General features: G+C 42.8%; 1 long non-coding RNA gene and 1 pseudogene across 1 annotated transcript; both read right to left on the bottom strand.

Moving 5' to 3' along the window:
- Positions 1–11,811: 11,811 nt before the first annotated feature.
- LOC123094799 (uncharacterized) lies at positions 11,812–12,740 on the bottom strand. Its single transcript, XR_006445981.1, has 3 exons — positions 12,631–12,740; positions 12,411–12,501; positions 11,812–12,213 (listed from the first exon to the last, which is right to left on the bottom strand). It is a non-coding gene; the product is annotated as an uncharacterized lncRNA (long non-coding RNA).
- Positions 12,741–13,144: 404 nt separating this feature from the next.
- LOC123090093 (uncharacterized) lies at positions 13,145–15,654 on the bottom strand (annotated as a pseudogene).
- Between the last annotated feature and the right edge of the window lie 1,096 nt (positions 15,655–16,750).

The following is a 16,750-nucleotide window of genomic DNA, read 5'->3' as shown; positions in this document are numbered from 1 at the left end:
ACAAAAAGTGAGATGAGAGAAGTGTGTGAGAACCCATCGAGTGTGATGCACTTTGTCCTTGTGTGCAAGGATGGAGAACCAAAAACTAACACCATTCACGAGCTACCTTTGGTGTTTCAATCTCTTTTGCAGGAATTTCAAGATGTTTTCCCCAATGAGCTACCTTCGGGTCTACCGAGGGTGAAAACTATCACACAACAAATAGGGTACATGGTGGAGCTTGGTTGGAATACCTATCAACACCAATTCACAAATCCTAGTGCTGACCATATGATAGAGATCCACAGAAACACACACGGTGGAGATAAGTGGGTCAAATGCAACTCTGAAACTGAGCTCAAAATTCTGGAATGTCAGAGTAATGCTCGTGTTGCAAATGCATAGGAGAGACGCTAGCAAATTGCTCAATTTATACGGGCACGAGATTGCTCAATCTACTAGTGCAATGAACGTGGCAGAAAAACTGACAAACTCGCCAAAAATATATGCAACTTCCACGTATAGCTTTCTTTTCCTCCTCTTTTTTTGTTTTCTTTTTCTTTCTCTTTTTTGTTTTCTTTTTCTTTCTCTTTTTTTCTTTTTTTTGTATCAGTAAGCTGAGCAATTAGTAACCAATCTGGTTTTGCCAAAACAAAAGATGCACTCTCCAAATTCTTATATGAGCAGCCCGTAGAGCAAAGGATATGCTAGTCTCAATAGGAAAGTACTACGCAAAAGAAGAAAGGCTGACTATGGTTATCAAATGAAACACAATCTGATTTGGATAGTTAATCAAACCAAACAAAATCTCACTCGGATCAACAGACTTGACAGCAACCAAACGACTCCGACGTGAGAAAAGGAAAACCTAGACAATCTACAACGACTCAGATCAGAAAGTAAGTTACGCAAATAAAAGATTACGATCAACAACTAAAACTTGGAACCGATGCTATCTAGGCTATGGCAAAAACTCTAAACCCTAATATTTTTGTATGGCTTTTTCTGTGTAGGACGAAAACAAAACTAATCTAAGGGATTGGTGGATGCTCACCGAGATAACGCTGGAAATTTAATACCAAGATGATAAGGGGGTGGCCCGATCTTCTCAGTGAGCGGAGGATGTCGATGTTGAACTTGTAGGATAACTTGTGAGATGCTCTCGAACTCTCCGGCTATTCCCCCGTTGCCAATGCAACAGATCTTCAACCCTATGGATATTCGCAACACCACACACTTGCGCACGTAGTCGCCGACCACGAAGCGGTTATGCAATCTCCCAATTCCTAGTGGAACGATAGATAGCACTTGACTTTCAGTAGCAAATACACCCTATCGAAACAAATTTGGTGTAGGTAAATATTCCTGATCGATGCAAAGAGGAATATGAGTACAGAGGAATGCTTAAAGCAATTCAGTCTGATATGAGTTTAATCAAAACGTGGTCTAACCCTAAAAGCCACGACTTACAAGGGTATATAAAGACCCCTGGACGTCCAACATAGTGTTGGGGTCGAAATCCAACTTATCTCTAACTTTCCTAACGTAAACGAATCTATCTGGAAAAACTGGCAGAAACAACCGCCGTATTGTTTTGGTGAATGCGACTCGGTCACCGCGAATCGCGGGCTGTGAGTATACAATTTGGAAAGCACACGAGTCAAGCTTTCCAAATTGTATTTAAACGCCTTATTTGGAGCACGGACACGGATTCTGCACGTATATCAATTGAGGGCCTCCTGGCTGTCAATCCGAGCCCGGTTCTGATTTTCCTTCTGTTTATGTTGTGCACCTGCCTCCCTCTCCTCCCTCGTGCACTTGCTGATATTAGACATCAGTAGAAGTTCTTCTTGCTGCAATTCGTCATCTCCACGTGCCAAGCTTGCCTTCCCTTCAAATCTGATCATACAAATATGCAAAGACTTAGGCAGTATAAAATTCTGATTAACACAAATGTCAGATTCAACTAAGAGTGAATTCACCTTTTGTTCAAGTAGTTTTGCACGTGCTCTTGTAATTGGTCCAATTCTGATTTCATTGGACTTGTCTTGTGCAATATCATCTTTATTTGAAAATGATGGTAAAGGAGTAGGGATGTCCTCATCATCCTCCCCCCCTTGAAAAGGCGTCGACCGCGACACACCAAGGTCTTCTCCAGTATATGGCGTCAAATCAGCGACGTTGAACGTATTACTCACGCCAAACTCTTCAGTCGGAAGATCAATTTTGTATGCATTATTATTAATCTTGGCAAGCACTTTATATAGTCCATCACCTCTTGGTTTCAACTTGGACTTGCGCCGTTCAGGAAATCTATCTTTACGCAAGTGTACCCACACCATGTCGCCCGGCTGAAACAACACCTCCTTTCTCTTCTTATTAACACGATCAGCCTTGTACTTGCCCTTCTTTTCAATGGCTTCTTTGGTCTTCTCGTGTATCGTCCTCACGAAATCTGCCCTCTTGGATGCATCCATGTTCACTCTCTTGAATTGGAAGGGGCAGCAAATCAAGTGGTATAATTGGCTTAAAACCATGGACCACCTCAAATGGATGGAACTGAGTTGTGGAAGTACCGCCCTGTTATATGCAAACTCCAAATGCGGTAAACACTCCTCCCATTCACGCAGGTTCTTCTTTATCATGGATCGCAACAACGTGGATAATGTGCGATTGACCACCTCTGTTTGCCCATCTGTTTTGGGATGACAAGTAGTGCTGAATAGTAACTTTGTCCCCAGCTTTCCCCAAAGTGTCTTCCAGAAATAGCTCATAAACTTCACATCATGATCAGAAACAATCGTCTTTGGTACTCCATGTAAGCGCATGATGTCCTTGAAAAACAGAGTAGCAATGTGCGACGCATCGTCGCTTTTGTGGCAGGCAATAAAATGTGCCATCTTAGAAAAACGATCAACTACCACAAAAATTGAATCATGTCCTCTCCTGGTCCTAGGCAATCCTAACACAAAGTCCATGCTTATGTCTTGCCATGGTGTAGTAGGAGCAGGGAGAGGAGTATACAGACCGTGAGGTTTCAGCTTAGACTTTGCCTTATTACAAGTAATGCAACGCTTCACAAATCTGTCCACATCACGCCTCATCTTAGGCCAATAAAAGTGATCAGCGAGCATAAGCAAAGTCTTCTCACGTTCGAAATGACCCATCAAACTGCCGTCATGTGATTCCTGCAACAATAGCAAACGCACGGACGATTCTGGAACACGTAGTTTGTTAGCTCTAAACAAATAGCCAGCATGTATGTGATATTTTTCCCATGCTGTTACATCTGAACACAATTTATATGGTGCTAAAAAATCAAGATCAGTGGCATATAAATCACGCAAACTCTCTAAACCAGGAACTTGAACATCCAATTGTGTCAACAACATGTTTTTCCTAGAAAGAGCATCAGCAACAACATTATCTTTACCCTTTTTGTAGTTAATGATGTATGTGAAAGATTCAATAAATTCAACCCATTTTGCATGACGTTTGTTCAAATTGGATTGGCTTTTCAAATATTTCAGAGCCTCATGATCAGAATGTATGATAAATTCTTCTGGCCACAAATAATGTTGCCAAACACCTAGGACACGAACTAGAGCATACAATTCCTTATCATAAACAGGATAGTTCAATTGTGCACCATTAAGTTTTTCAGAAAATATGCAATCGGTTTACCCTCTTGCATCAACACACCTCCAATACCAATTCCACTAGCATCACATTCAATCTCAAATTGTTTAGTGAAATCAGGAAGTATAAGCAAAGGTGCAGCAGTCAAACGACATTTCAGCTCATCAAAAGCATTATCTTGGGCTACGCCCCACACAAAATCAACACCTTTTTTTGTGAGCTGATTCAAAGGTGCAGCAATAGTACTGAAATCTTTCACAAAACGTCTATAGAAACCAGCAAGACCGTGAAAGCTTCGTTGATACGGGGTGCCCAATCTTCACGGAGGATCTGCTCTATGTTGCGAATCAACGCCACCTGAAGGGTACGAAGGAAACCCTCGATCCCAACCAACAACGCTGTCGGGTAAAGGATAACTAGTGCAACCTGATGAGACCGAGGCTAACTATTGCAATGCAACAACCGGCGACAAGTATTCGCCCAACCACACTCTTAGTTCCAATCCACGCAACCACACACGAAGTTGGGAGCACGAACTGGTCGCCGCCTCAACGGCTGCTGTTGTAAAATCACAAGTGAGTTTACCCTCTCACAAGGCAAGATTACAAGAGCTAAGGAGGAAGTGAACTCTCAAACAATATTCCGGTTGCACTTAGCTAACCTATGCTGGAATCAAATTGCCAAAGAGTTGTGGCTGAAGTGGGGGAAGGGGTATTTATACTAGGAACAACCCTCCTAGTTTAGGTGTGAAACCAGGCCAAAAGAGGGGCTCAAATTCGTGCTAACCAGCTGGTCAAGGGAGCAAACTCATGGAGCCTCGTGCAACAATTAATGCCCTGGACAGCTTGCATTGGAACTCTCATATCCTTTGACTCAGGACTCCAAATGATGCACCGTTTGATTTTCCTGAAAGTAGACTTCATATGCTCTCCATTTTGTACTCCCACACGTGCTGGATACTCATATATTTGTGTGGCATGATGCAACAAGTCTTGGTACAAATTCTGGAACTGCACATGCAACAACAGGTTGTTAAGATGGCTTGTTGTTCTTCCTTGAGGTATAACTAGTTGGCCTTGTCACCAAAACAGGCTTTGCATCAGGGGTGAAACTTGTTCTCTTCAAACTTGTTGTATATGGGATCCAGGACTTGTTTCTTCATGCGCTGAAAGTTGTTGGTTGTCCTCAACATTGTACCTGAGTAAAATCAGCACACAGGATTAAGGCAGTATAAAGTTCTCATGGTTATTTGAATAATGATCAGCTAGGAGCGCATTCACCTCTTGTGATATTTGTTTAGCATGGCTCCTTGTCATGGGACCCAAATAGATCTTCTTTGTAGCAGCTTCATTTGAGAGCTGAGTTTTATCATGGCAAATTTGTTGTTGTGTACTTTGATGACATCCTAATCTGATAGAGGCGGGGTGTCCTGATCTTTCGATGAGATGATAACTATCGATTTGGTGGAGACGACTTTGACGATCCGACTACGAACGTGCAACGACGTTGCACCTTAGCAATCGCTAAACCAACTCCGAGAGGTTATTAACCACGCCGGAGCGCGATCAACTTGACCACGAAGGTCTATTCCTGCAAGCAATCGAAAAACAAGCAAGAATATGATTAAGCAATCTGAATATTGCGAATATGGATGAAGTATTGCTAAAAGTGGGGTTTCATAAGTGGTCTTGGTCTGGTCGTTGGACACAAACGAAGTACACGAAGTTGCAACGATGGCTAACTTTTAACTAAATAAAACCCAAGTCTAAACGATGCCTTAAGGGCTATATTTATAGGGAAAAGAGAGGGGATTTTGTCCACCCTTGGCAAGGTGGGACTAAAACACCTCCTAAGTCGTTTTCCCTACAATTTGGACTCTAAAAATATATTACATGGGTCTGGCCCAAAATAAGTTGGCGCAACACCTATAATAAGCTATGGATGAAATTTATGAAAGGCCATCTTGTATATTTCGTCCACCATCTTGTATGTCATCATGGTGGCTTCAAAGTCCGGAAATCTCCACTTGAACCTCCGTTCTTGTTCTCTTCGCACGCACCTTCATCTCCGTGCTTGACCATGCTCCAATGTTCAACCTTCTTGTCCGTGCTAGGCCCTTCAATTGCAAGCAACACAAATGTATCTATGTTAGGCAGCATCATATTCTCATGAACATTAGAAACATTACAAAGAAACGAAAGTACCTGATAATTTAATTGGCGTATCTGAGCTCTAGCAACTATTCCAAGAGGTAAAACAGTAGGGGATATGGGTGTAAATGTGGTAGCCATGTCCTCATCATCCTCCCCTTCTTGAAAATAAAGCCGTCCTCGGCGTTGCTTAATCTGAAATCTGGCTAACAAAAGAGACAAGGTGTACACGTTGTATATGTATATGTCATCCATTTTCACTGATCTCAGTTGGGGCACATGTGACACAGTTATACAAGAGTACCCTTCAAAAGTCGTGAAATATAAAGCCAATATATTATCACAAGAAGTCAAAGGCATGAAAAAATTGCAACTCAGTTTGCACATATAAGTGAAGCTCTTATTCATATCAAAAGATTGACAATGCTTATCATTAAACCATCCCAACATTGATGAACCATCACCAAGATTAGAGGTCATATCAAAATGATTATACATTGGCACAATTATTTTCAAACGTATTTGATCCAAATCTGATTTATTCCCTGATTCACTTGATTCTTTTGCATCGATAGTTAATTCAATGGGCTCACTCAAAATTGTTTGATCACATGGCAAAGTCAAATCATCAACATAGTCCTCTAAAATAGCTGGTGTGATCAAAGTAGTGGGTAGCTCACCGCATGGTGCATTTAAATTGAAAAGACATTCATCATACTCATGTGGAGGTGGAAGATTAGTACCTTTGTCATTACCTCTTAGGATCAACTCAGATGATGTAGGCACTATCGGTGATGATGTGTTGCATGGTGGAGGTGATGTAGTCCTGACAACAACGGATGTGGTTGTCATAGTATGCCTAGTAGTTGAAGGGACAATGGTATCAACTCTTGGAATGTGCATCTCGCGCTTGTTCTCCTTGTGGGCAACACGTCATTTTATTTCCTGTTCAGCTTTGCAAGCAAGATGAAACAAATGGTCCATAGGATAACACTCTTCATGAATTAGTATTTCCTGAATGTCATGATTTAATCCTCCCCAAAATCTATCAATAAAATCTTCTTCACTTTCTTCTAAAGATGAATGCAACAAGGTAGTTTGTAAATCATCATAATATTTTGTTACGGTGGCCCTACCTTGTTTTAAATGTTGCAAGTTTTTAATCATGTCACGAGTATAATAAGCGGGGACAAAAGTATGTCGCATGGCAAATTTCAAATAATCCCAAGTAGTAGGTATATAATCAGGGTGTAACCGACAATATTCACTCCACCAAACTAAAGCATAACCAGTGAACGAACCAACCGCAACCTTAACTTTTGTATATTCATCAAAAGTATGGGAAGGAAATATATTATTTATGTCAAACTCCCATTCAATATATAAAGCAGGTCTAGAACAGCCATTAAATGGTGGTATAGAAACATTAACCTGATCATATGCATGATGAGGACATCAATACCATTGTTACACCCACAGCCCCTACTGTTACATATAATGGACCAATTACTAGAGCTCGCGCACGCCAATTAAATTACCAGGTACTTTCGTTTCTTGGTAATGATTCTAATGTTCATGAAAATATGATGTTGCCTAAATTGGATACATTTGTTTTGCTTACAAATAAAGGGCCTAGCTTGGAGAAGGATGAACATTGGAGCAAGAACACGCATAGAGTTGATGGCATGCGCAAGGGGATCGAGAATGGAGTTACAAGTGATGATTTCAGGACTTTGAAGCCACCATAAGGAGTGCATGAAGCCTTGGACGAAATATACAAGATGCCACTTCATAAATTTCGTCTAGAGGCTATTCTAGGTGCTGCGTCACCTTATTATTGGGCCAGGCCCATGTATTTTCGAAATACTTAAGTATAGGCTGTTTTTAGAGTCTGTATGTGTGGGGAAACAAGAGTTAGGCTTGGTTTCGGATCCCTCCTCCAAGGGCCACGAAATTCCCCCCTCTTCCTCCATAGATACATCCCTTAGGGCGTCGTTTAGACTTTGGGTTTTGTTTGGATTAAAGTTCACCATAGCTGCAACTTCGCGTACTTCGTTTGTGTTCAACGACCAGACAAAGGCGTCACAGAACCCCACCTTGATCAATAAAGCTTTCATCTTATATTCGCAATATCCAGATTGCAATCTCAGTTTCTTGCTTGTTCTTCGTTTGCTCGCAGGAAATAGACCCTCGTGGTCAGGTTGATCGTGCTCCTGCGTGGTCAATAACCTCTCGGAGTTGGTTTAGCGATTGCTAAGGCACGACGTCCTCGCACGTTCGTAGTTGGATCGTCAAAGTCGACTTCCACCAAAGCGAAATCCATCATCTCATCGAAAGACAGGACACCTTTGCCTCTATCAAGTGGTATCAGATTTCCAGGTTGCTCGGTGAGATTTTACAGTTTTTCATAGTTTAGATCGAGTCTGTTCTTCATACCTATAGTCCACGAAAAAGCCACAAAAAAATTACAGTTAGTTCATCCTATCCGAACCAGTCTGAGCCTTTGCATAATCTTTTCTGTATTTGCGTTGCTGAATTTGCGGTTGCATCGTCGTGTCTAGTTGCTGGTCTTAGAGTCTAGTCGTTTAGAGTTTCGAGTTCTGGTCATAAGTTGTCACCCCGCCGCCGCACCATCATCATCGCCCCTGCCATCTACCACCACCGCTTATCCGCCACCGCTTCAAATCCGTATCCATATACCACCACCGCTGCCATATATCACCACCGCTGCCATCTACCACCATATATCCACCACCAATCCGAGTTCCTTGCATATTAGGTTTGTTTTCGGGATCCATCTAGTTTCCGATTCGTGTTTCCTTGCCGGAGTAGGTTTCGAAAAAAAAGAGTCCCGGAACCACCCTCCGTTTAGGCCCAAAATTTTCCGAAAACGCACTTGTTGAAAAAATTTCTGGCTATCCTATTTTTAGGTGTTTCTGAGTGTTTTGAGACAGGTGCCATTATAGAAAGTTTTTTTGAGCCGTTTCCAGATTTTGGTCCGGGCAGTCGAAAAAAAAATTAGTCGCAAAAATTTCATGTCTATCATGTTACCTTGACTTGGGAAGAGATTTGAGACACTTGCCATTATAGTGAATTTTCGCAAAAAAAAAACAGAAGTGCAAAAAAAAGAGCACAAAAAAAAGGAGCGAAAAAAAATCAGAGTGTGCTCCTTCCTTGATTTCGTGCAGCGCCGTGATTTTGTTAGTGTTCTAGGCTCGCGTCTCTAGCATGGTCTAGCCTAGGACCAGCACAGTATCATCGTTGAGCATTTATTCAACTTTGCATCTTTGAAATTGATTATTGCTGACCCTTTTTGCTACCATATTATAAGCCTTCCCAGCTCCACATACATCTACGTCGTGCGTTTGACTCTCCCTGGTAATCGCTCTATCCAAGCTTTGAGAGTTTTGACTACAACGGTTGCCGATCACGCCCTGCTGCTGGGTAAGAATTGGTATGAATTTGTGATTTGCTTGACGAATTTGTGACACCCATCACCACCTCTTATTAGTAGTCTATAGGATCATATTCTTGTGTGTTTCTATTGCTGCTAACCATGCCAGGATCAGCAGCCGACTAGACTGACTGGGAGAACATGACAAATAAGGGTTTGCATGATAAATTTCAGCAAATGATGAGTGGACAGGTGCAAGATGTGCTAAACAGATTTGAAGAGGCCATGGAGAAGATAGATGGCATGGAGAAGACGTTCGAAACAAAGCTCGATTACAAAAATTTAATGAATTGCTCGCGCGTCTTCCACCACCACCACCCGCTGCACCTAACGCACCTCTCCAACAACAACAACAACGACTACCTCCACGTCGCGAAACAGCCCTCCACCGAGCGAGCCGTGTCCCTCTTGCATTTGGCCAAACTGTTGGTGCTGCTATTGATACTTCTATGGCTCCTGCTGCTGATGCGGAGGAGGATGATTATGTGGGAGATTACGAGGATGAGTTGATCAAAATCAGAACTACGTGCAACCACCTGCACCACAACCACCAGGTCGTCCACATGCAAATAATCACAATGGTAGGGCTCTCCCTCAGGTACGAGATCATGACCATCTTCCTAAACTAAAATTGAATATTCCACCATTTGAGGGTAGATATGTTCCTGATATATATCTTACTTGGGAGTTAGAAACTGAACAACGATTTACATGTTTACAATATCCCGAGGAGAGACGGGTTGCCGCTGCTGTTTGTTCTTTCACTAGTTTTGCATGTGTATGGTGGTTGGAACATTGTAGATTATATCCTATTCCAACTACTTGGGCTGCTTTGAAAACTGCTATGCATACTCATTGGGTTCCACCATATTATCAACGTGAATTGCTTCAAAAATTGCAGCGCTTAAGACAAGGGAAAAATTATGTAGAAGAATATTATCAGGAATTACAAACTGGCATGATTAAATGTGGTATTGTTGAGGAGAATGAAGCTATGCTTGCACGTTTTCTGGGTGGATTAAATAGAGAGATTTTAGACCATTCTAGACTATAAGGAATATACTAATATCACTCATTTATTCCATCTTGCTTGTAAAGCTGAACGTGAAGTGTAGGATCGACAAGCACTGGCGCGAACTAACTTTTCTGCAGGCCGACTTTCATCATGGACACCGCGTGCATCTTCTACTTCAACTGCACCAGCACCTCAATCAGGTGCCACCTCCAGCCGTGATACAAGAAAACATGCACAACCACCATTATCAGCCAAGAGCGCACCTGCCGGGCCTGCACAGAGTTCTTCTTCTTCCATGGCATCAACAGGGCACACAAGTGATATTATTTGTCGTTGTTGTAAGGGAAGAGGTCATTATGCGAGAGAATGCAAATCTCAGCGTGCGATGATTGCTACCGAGGGTGGTGGGTATGAGTCCGCTAGTGACTATGATGAGGAGACTTTGGCTCTTATTACACATGAAGAACATGGTGGAGATGATTTTGATCATGAGACGCAATACATGGCTCCTGAAGACGCTGACATGTATGAATATTTAGTTGCTCAATGTGTTTTGAGTGTGCAGGTCACACAAGCTGAGCAAAATCAGAGGCACAATTTGTTCCATACCAAGGGAGTTGTGAAGGAATGTTCTGTGCGCGTCATCATAGACGGAGGGAGCTGCAACAACTTGGCTAGCATGGAGATGGTGGAGAAGCTTTCTCTCACCACAAGACCACATCCACATCCTTACTACATCCAATGGTTCAACAACAGCGACAAGGTTAAGGTAACACGTACTGTTCGTGTGCATTTTAGTATCTCTACATATGCTGATTATGTTGATTGTGATGTGGTACCTATGCAAGCATGTTCCTTGTTACTTGGTCAACCATGGCAATTTGATAAAAATTCTGTACACCATGGTAGAAACAATCATTATACTCTGGTTCATAAGGATAAAAATATTACTTTGCTTCCTATGGCTCCTGATTCCATTTTGAAAGATGATATTAACAGAGCTAATAAAGCAAAACAGGAGACAAATAAGAGTGAAAATCAGATTGTGGCAAAAGAATTTGAGCAACAAATGAAGCCTAATAGTAAATCATCGAGTGTTGTTTCTGAAATTAAATTGAAAAGTGCATGTTTATTTGCCACTAAATCTGATATTGATGAGCTAGATTTTAGCAAATCTGTTTTTCTATGCTTTTGTGTGCAAAGAGGCATTATTTTCATTTGAGGACGTCACTACTAGGGAAAAGGCTAGCAGCAGCGCGGGTTTTAGGTGTATCAGCAGCGCGGGGACCGGCGCTACTAATAAGGCGCTACAGCTAATAGTTAGTAGTAGCGTGGGAGAAACCCGCGCTACTACTAACTTTGTTAGTAGTAGCGTGTGCCACCCACGCTACTGCTATTACAGACTCGCGCTACTACTAATGAAGTAGTAGTAGCGTGCCTACAACACCAGCGCTACTAGTATCCTACATACTAGTAGGGCACTTTTTTCCCAACGCTACTAGTAGCAAATTAGGAATTAAAATAAAATAAAAATAGATGCAGTATTCATGAATGGAGATCAGAGACACGTCCAATGCAAAATAAATTTCACAGAACCATCTTAACACTTGCAGTGTTCATGGATGCAACATTCAACATCTCAACTCAAAGAGATCACGAGGACACACACAACCATCATCAAAAGGTTGGTACCTTCTCTAGCGTTTCACCACCAACCTAACCAGACCACTTCTCTAGATGTATGTACAAAGCATCGAGGTCCTCCACCTTGAGGAACTCCGGACGGTGGCGTCGTCCTCCACCTCGGTGACCTCCGAACGGTGGCGTCGAGGTCCTCCACCCCGGGGACCTCCTGCGTCGCAATCACCTGCACAATAATCTGTATGACACGGTCGCGAGGCTTCACAGTGAAGTTTGCCTCTGAGTAGTTGAAGAGCACAACTCCCATCGGGCCGCAGTAGTCCTCGTCGATCACCCTGCACCCAGTCGAGAAAGTGAAAACTTGTTAGTTAGCTCCTACTTGCGCAGGGTTCGCGGAAGGGTCTGGCCACTTCCGAAGATGATAATAAGATACAATAACTATGTCCAGGTTTGGAAGATTGAAAATAAATTAAAAGAGAAATGTATTCAAGATAATAACACACAACAATTAGATTGAAAACAAAGAAAGCACCTGCGCACGCTGCCCTTGCCCCCGGTCACTGGCTATATCCCAGTCTCGCACGTCCTCAGCTAGGATTTCATGGTTGTTGAACCTTTTTGCTCTGCAGGGAAGCATTATGGACAAGATCAAAGACAGTTTAAGAGACAGACCATAATCCCAGTTCACTACAGGATATCATTCCAGCATTAAATTACTGAAAATATCTTAATACAGGCAAACATGTGTTCACCTTTCTGATCTGCAGCAGCTTCACCTGCATCATATTTGGTTACACCTTCTGCCTTAGCCACACCGTTGACAACATCATCACTCTGTCGTTTGCAGGTGCAAGAAACCCATCTGATGAATCACAGTATGTACAGTATGAGCAGTGCAAAATAGAAACATCTCTTGTCCTAATTTACCAGTTAGCATCATGGTACAGGTGAGAGTTGATTGCAACAGTCACAAGGATCAAAAGGAACAATAGGATAAAACAGCAAAGCATAAATCATATGGACACACAGAACTGAACGAGCAAGGCCGTTCATTCAGGTTCAGAGGCAATCAACAAGATTACTAGTGAGGCGTGTCCCTCTCGCATTTCCACCGATTAACACAACTGGCTAAGACAATGACGCACACAGAGCAGCCTAGGCCCTCTCGACACGGATGCAGCGTGCGAGCTGCAGAACAAAGTCTTGGTACTGTGCATATTCACTGAAGGTTAAACTTTTTTTTTACTGAAATCCCAACTGCAGAAGAAATAAAGCACCTACTGCTGGTAGCAAAACCAATATGTTTATGAGGAATATATGGATGTTTCAAATCAGAAGACCAAGTAGAATAGATAAAATTAGTCAGGAATCTGTTGTGGCATGGCAAACCCCTTGTTTCTAAATAACATGTATGCTAGTCTGTAGAGCTAGTTCACTGAGATTATTACTATGGTTTGTATGCTGGTTCACTTTCCATGAATTTCCCTCTAATTCAGCTTATCGACGGATGATTTTTTTAAGAGAAAACTAACTTTACATATACGTCACACATAGAAAAGGTCATATGCCATAAGGTTTTTCTGTTAATTAGTGTGCTATCGCAAGAAAACTTAAATGAGAATGTACAAAAAGTAAAAAAATCCTGCAAGTCATAATATGGCTAGTCTGTACGTACTGGAACTGAACCACTTTGAATAATAAAAGCATCAGCAGGCAAAGACCAGAAGATCAGAATCTATTGTCTCCAAGGGCGTAGATCTCAAAGAATAGATAAGATGCGTATGCAAAATATGGCAAAAGGGGAACATACCATGCATGGAGTCGCTGTTATGAAATTTCAGTTATCTCATCAGCCCATTACGTACTGTCCTTGATGACAATAAGGTCCAATTTTGTGTTCAATTAATAAAATTGATGGAAGAACAAAAGATTACTACCTGCAAATATGTAACACTGGACAGGGGATAAGAGATAAATTACATGAGCAAAAACATATCTAGATCCCAACCACTTACTGTAGGTCATGTAGTGTATTCCATGGGTTGAGAAAAAACATACATCTACACTTATGAATCACGTGTGATGGAGATGACTGGTCGACTATACACTACATAGATGGCCTAACATCGACAGCAAGTCCTTCAGAAGAAACAGTCAAATTATTAGCCTGACGACTAACCTGAAACTGAAAGCAACCGGCCAGGAATGAAACAAGATCTTTTCCCCTTCCTGCACGGCTCTCATGCATTACACACACATGAGGTGAGGTCATGGTCCTCTTCTCCTTTCAATGGTCTACGCTTCTAGAAGAAGCCACGCGTGCCATTCGCTAAGAAAAAAAAGTCACCCATGAAGAATTTTGGTACTAGGCAGTTAGGATGTCATCAGCGGCTAACATCGTACACGTGGCATGGTGAATCCTAAACAGCCTCTATAAGGCCGTAAACTGGCATACGAAAACAATGCGCTCAGGATACTAACTTTCGGGACAACAAACTAAAACGATGGCTGCTCTCAAACCATACATCCAAACAACGCAAATAAATACTCTACGGAAAGCTTGGAACTTGCTTTACAAATTTCATATAGAGGCAACTCGAAATTCTAAGAATAACTAACTCGTTTTTCACCTTGAAGCTGGCTGTCCAGATTTGACAGTGCAGTTTTTAACTGAACCAGATTCTTATCTGACAGAAGTAGCACCCAACAAAATGCAGATAGACATGTAACTAAATTATGCAACTGAACTTTTAGCAGGAAGTAAGCACTCACCAAAATTCAGACAGGCATGTAACTAACTTCTGTAATAACTGAATTTAGCAGCAGGCGAGCACCCAACAAAATTTAGATAGGCATGTAACTAAATTCTAAACTGAATTTCTAGCAACAAGGAAGCACCCAGCAAAATTGAGATAGGCATTATACTAGATTCTGCAATGCAATGTTTATCTTACTCAGAAGCAGAGCAGGTATCCACAAAAATTCAGTCTGACAGCTACATGTAACCCAAATTCAGACATACTACATGTAACCCAAATTCTTCTACAACTGAACTTGTAACCACAAAATTCAGACAAGCAAGCAACCAAATCAATTGGGTCATCAGTGAGTCACCTGCAGCACGACGGAGTTGATGACATCCGCGTATCTGACGGCGAGGTTGAGCGACATACAACGGGCGGGGGCCATGGCGTAGCACCTGGTGCGGCCCCTCTCGACCTTGTCGAGCTTGTCGAGGTTGAGCACGACGACCATGGTGAGCATGACGGCGACACCGGCGCTGAGGGACTGGCCCGTGAAGGTGAGCGTGTATGCAGGGTACGTACCGGTCGAGGAGGTCCTGGAGCAGGTCGCACTCCCTATCGAGCACCCAGCCAGCGGCACGGAGGAGGCCGTTGTGGACGTAGCCGCCATCGAAGTGGCGCTTGCCGAGGCGGTTGTCGAGGAGCGTGCGTGTGGTCGAGGTAGACGAGGTAGGGCGTGACCCGGCCCCCCGTGTCGGCATAGGTGCGGTGGCGCACAACGTTTGAGGGGTTGAGGAGGAGGGGCGCCGCGGCGAGGAGGTCCGGCGGGGCGTAGTTGGCCATGACGAGGCGGCACATCCTGGGCACGGGCGCGAAGTCGGCGGCGGCGGCGTGGCCCCAGGTGGTGTTGTCATGGTGGCCGGAGTGGACGCAACGCTTCCACGCCCTGCGGCGGGGCGTTGAGGAGAGGAGGTGGGAGCAGAGACTGGATTGGGGATCTGGATCGGGCGCTGAGTGTTTTTTCTGAGACATGTCGTGGGATGGTTGGTGGGGTGGGAGCAGATGCAGGTGGTAGCGTGGGGTTTATAACCCGCGCTACTACTATTGACTTAGTAGTAGCGTGGGTTTATAACCCACGCTACTACTACGGCTAGTCCCGGGAGGCACAGTGGAAATAACTTAGTAGTAGCGAGGGGTAAAAACCCGCGCTACTACTATCATGTTATTAGTAGCGTGGTTTTCTCAAGCTCGCTACTGCTAATTAGCAGTAGCGTTTGTTTTTAAACCGCGCTGCTGCTAAGATTCTGTGTATAAGGTTTTCCCTAGTAGTGTGTGCCTTCCTCTTTGCCCCCTGCTATTACTAACATTTTGCAGGAGTTCACTGACGTCTTTCCACAAGACGTGCCACCGGGATTACCACCTATTCGAGGGATTGAGCATCAAATTGACTTAGTTCACGGTGCATCGCTACCCAACCGTGCACCATACCGTACCAATCCAGAGGAGACGAAGGATATTATGCATCAAGTATAGGAGCTACTCGACAAAGGTTATATACGCGAATCTCTTAGTCCTTGTGCTGTTCCTATTACACTAGTGCCTAAAAAGGATGGTACGTCACGTATGTGTGTTGATTGTAGAGGCATTAATAATATTACTATTCTTTATCGTCATCCTATTCCTAGGCTAGATGATATGCTTGATGAATTGAGTGGCTCTATAATATTCTCCAAAGTTGATTTGCATAGTGGATACCATCAAATTCATATGAAATTGGGTGATGAATGGAAAACAGCATTTAAAACTAAGTTTGGTTTATATGAGTGGTTAGTCATGCCTTTTGGGTTAACTAATGCGCCTAGTACTTTCATGAGACTAATGAACGAAGTTTTACGTGCTTTCATTGGACGATTTGTGGTAGTCTATTTTGATAATATACTGATTTATAGCAAATCTTTGGAAGAACATTTGGAACATTTACATGCTGTTTTTATTGCTCTATGTGATGCACGTTTGTTTGGTAACCTTGGGAAGTGCACCTTTTGCACCGACCGAGTATCTTTTTTTGGCTATGTTGTTACTCCACAGGGAATTGACGTTGATAAAGCCAAGATTGAAGCTACTGAGA

This window comes from Triticum aestivum, chromosome 4B, assembly GCF_018294505.1.
Source record: "Triticum aestivum cultivar Chinese Spring chromosome 4B, IWGSC CS RefSeq v2.1, whole genome shotgun sequence".
In the NCBI taxonomy this organism is placed as follows: Eukaryota; Viridiplantae; Streptophyta; class Magnoliopsida; order Poales; family Poaceae; genus Triticum; species Triticum aestivum.
The sequence above is the reverse complement of the archived record's forward strand: the minus strand, read 5'-3'. Positions and strand labels throughout refer to the sequence as shown.